We start from the raw sequence: 3,907 nt of genomic DNA on the forward strand, positions 1-3,907 counted from the left end.
TTCTGTTTTACTCTATTCTTTTCTATTCTATTCATATTTATTCTGTTCCATTTTTTTATTCAAAATTGTATTCTATTCTAGTTTTTTTGTATTCTTATCTATTAGAATTCAAATTTATTCCACTTCAAATTCAAAATTTCAGAAGATAGTTACATTCTTTTTATTTTATTCTATTCTATTCTATTGTTTTGTTTTATATTATATTCTTTATTTTTTATTCTATACCTTTATTTCATATTCTATTCTTTTCTATTCTATTCTTTTATTTTCTATTCTAGTCTATTCTCTTTGGAAATTCAAATTTGATTAGGAAACAATTTGAATTCTATTTGAAAACTATTTGAATTCAAATTCCGGATTCATTTAAATTTGTTAGGCCGCGTACACACGGGCGGACTGTCTGTCCAACTTAGTCCGCTGAAACACATTTCAGCGGACAGTCCGCACGTGTGTGGGCTTCAGCGGACTTTTTCAGCGGACAGTCTGGTGGACTAAGTCTTTCGGAATTTCCGTAATATTGTCCGTCCAACTTTGGTTTCAGCGGACAGTCCGCTCGTGAGTAGACTAGTTGGACGGACTAAGTATGGCGCATGCTCAGAAAGGATTTACACGGCGAAAGGTTGCATTGCAGTGTATTGGACGTCCTATTTCTAGTCCCGTCGTACGTGCTGTACACGTCATCGCGCAAGCTTTCAACGGACTGTCTGTTCATCGTGTGTGGTCAAGTCCGTTCATTCAAAAGTAGGACGGACTGTCTGTCGGATTGTCTGACGGACTTAGTTGGCCATACAGTCCGCCCGTGTGTACGCGGCTTTACTATTGTCATTGGGAAATTCAGATATTGCTGAATTTATGAACGAAAAAAGTAATTTGTCCGGATTTCGATTTTCAACTAAATGAACATGTCTACTGATGTCCGGCCATCCCTGGCTTGTGCATGAGACAATGTAAATCATATTAGAGGCTAAAAATGTTATAGAAAATTTAGATCAGTGTTATTTTTAGTATTCATAACAATTCTTCTTATTAAACATTGAAGACAAATACACAAGATAATTATGGAAACATAATTAAGAAATATGACATTCCCTAGTGACATCCAGCTCTCTAAAAGAAAGGAAGTCATACATTATATATGGAGATCTGCCTTTGTCTGGCAGGTCTCTATCTATTTTTTAGGAAATGGTAAGTGAAGTACAGAACTCAATCTGTGTTCAAAGACTAATACATTAGTGAAATGTGCTAGAAGCCCTTATTATCAATGAGAAGATAATGACTCAGCCCCTTATACCAATAGAAATGGAAGAACAGTGGCAAACCCCTTACTGAACTTACCCTGGTAGACACCTGGAGGCACTGCTACCCCCAAGACAATGTGTTCTCTTGCTTCTCAGCAACGCATAACTCTATGTCATGAATAGACTTAAAGGGGTTGTAAAGCTTTGTTTTTTAATTTTCTAAATAGGTTCCTTTAAGCTAGTGCATTGTTGGTTCACTTACCATTTCCTTCGATTTCCCTTCTAAATGTTTTTTTTCTTTGTCTGAATTTCTCACTTCCTGTTTCTCCTCAGTAAACTTCACACCATCACCCGAGCGGTGTTTAGTCAGCCAGAACAGCTTACTGAGGAGGAACAGGAAGTGAGAAATTCAGACAAAGAAAACAAAGAAAAAAAACATTTAGAAGGGAAATCGAAGGAAAATGTAAAGTGAACCAACAATGCACTAGCTTAAAGGAACCTATTTCGAAAATAAAAAACGAACCTTTGCAACCCCTTTAATATTAATATCCTGCTCCCTTCTCCCACTCCTTGATTATGTGGGCTTTCATCCTCTCTGACCATGCCCCATACTGGATTGAGCTTCGCCTCGACTCCCCCCCCCACCCACAACCTATGTGTGGAAACTTAACCCCCTTTGGTTATCAATGGTTCCTGACATAGAGGGGGCTGGAGACGAATGGGAATTATTTTTCTTTTTCCAGCCCCATTTGATAATGTTTGGGAATCCCATGCCCTTATGATACTCTCCCAGTGCAAATCCAGATACAGGAAGACTTCCTCACAGGTGGTCAGGCAGGTAGAACAAAACCTGGCAGCTGTAGAGAAAATTTTCTCTAACAACCCCTCACCAGCCACGGCCGACCAGCTGAAATTGCAGGCCCAGGTGGTAAATAGCCTCCACTTTGAAATGGCAGAGAGGAAAATTGTTTATAGCAAACAGTGGATGTATGAGTGTGGGGAATGGGCGGGACGTCTCTTGGCCTACCTAGCACATCTAGAACACAGGCCACCTACTGTGGTCTCCCTGCTAAATGCTACTAAAGTATTGATCAGTGACCCTGACAAGGTGGCTGGGGAGTTCTGCTCTTTTTTCGCATCCCTATACTCCTCTACTACCACCAACCCCAGGGAGGAAGTGGTGGTACTCTTAGCTAGCATTTCCCTGCCCACGCTGTCCCAATCCCAGACTGAGATGTTGGAAGCTCCGATCTCTAAGGCCGCGTACACACGCGCGGACTGTTCGCCCAACTTTGTCCGTCAAACAGTTTCGGCAAACAGTCCGCTCAAACTTAGCATGGACGGACATGGCCACACACGACGGACGAACAGTTTGCTGAAACCGTGCGCGATGACGTGAACGGCACGTACGACGGGACGAAAAATACGACGTCCTATACACTGCATTATAGCTTTCGGCGTGAAAATCCTTTCTGAGCATGCGCGCAACTTTGTTTGACGAACAAGCCTACACACGGGCGGACTGTTCGCTCAAACAAGGTTTCAGCGGACAGTTTTTCGGAAATTCCGAAAAACCTTGTCCGTCAAACTGTCCGCTGAAAGCCCACACACGAGCGGACTGTCCGCCCAAACACTGTTCAGCGGACAAAGTTGGGCGAACAGTCCGCCCGTGTGTACGCGGCCTCAGGAGGACATAGTTGAGGCGCTGTCCCACCTTAGCCCATGGAAAGCTCCTGGCTCAGATGGCCTTCCTCTTGAATTTTATACAACCTACAGCGAAACCCTGGTTCCCAGACTATATTTGAATCCAGTTCCTTACCTAAATTAATGTGTGAAACCTTTATACTCGTACCCAAACCAGGCAAAAATCTAGAACTCCCCGAATCGTATTGCCCAAGATCCCTTCTTCAATTAGACATCAAGATATTGGCCAAGGTCCGATTAAACAAGGTACGATTAAACAAGGTGATCCTCACCCTGGTCCATCTGGACCAGACTGGGTTTATGCCTGCAAAAAACACAGCATTTAACCTACGCAGGTAATACATGAATCTGCAGGCCAGACACGATCAGATAGGATCCAGAGTTGCAGTGTCTTTAGATGCCGCAACAGCATTCAACTCTGTAGATTGGGACTACCTCTGGGAGTATCTGGCACGGTTTGGATTCGGACCCAACTTCATCAAGTGGATCCAACTCCTCTACCGAAATCCTGGCGCCAGGGTGTTGGTCAATGGGAGGATCTCTGATGCCTTCCCCCTTTCATGGGGCACACGTCAGGGATGTCCCCTATCCCCCCTGTTATATGCTCTAGCGTTGAAACCCCTGACATCCTCATTACGATCCCACCTGGCAATCAAGGGTCTGTAATGTGGACACTTGATAGAGACAGTAAGTTTATATGCAGACGGCATGTTACTATACTTGGAAGATGCTGGCCCTTCTCTGACGACAGCCCTAGAAGTAATACAAATATTCAGAAAATACTCAGGTCTGAAAATTAATTGGTATAAATCCCAGGTCCTTCCCCTCGACATCGGTGCCCCTACAGAGACTCAGGCCTCCTCCACCTTTATTCGTGTTAGCTCCATGAAGTATCTAGGCATAACAATCACCCCCTACCTGGTAGAATATGTCTAACTTAACATAGATCCCTTGTTCGTGACCCT

Source organism: Lithobates pipiens, unplaced genomic scaffold, assembly GCF_037356315.1.
Source record: "Lithobates pipiens isolate NorthernLeopardFrog02 unplaced genomic scaffold, aLitPip1_a1.2 Scaffold_23, whole genome shotgun sequence".
NCBI classification, from domain to species: Eukaryota; Metazoa; Chordata; class Amphibia; order Anura; family Ranidae; genus Lithobates; species Lithobates pipiens.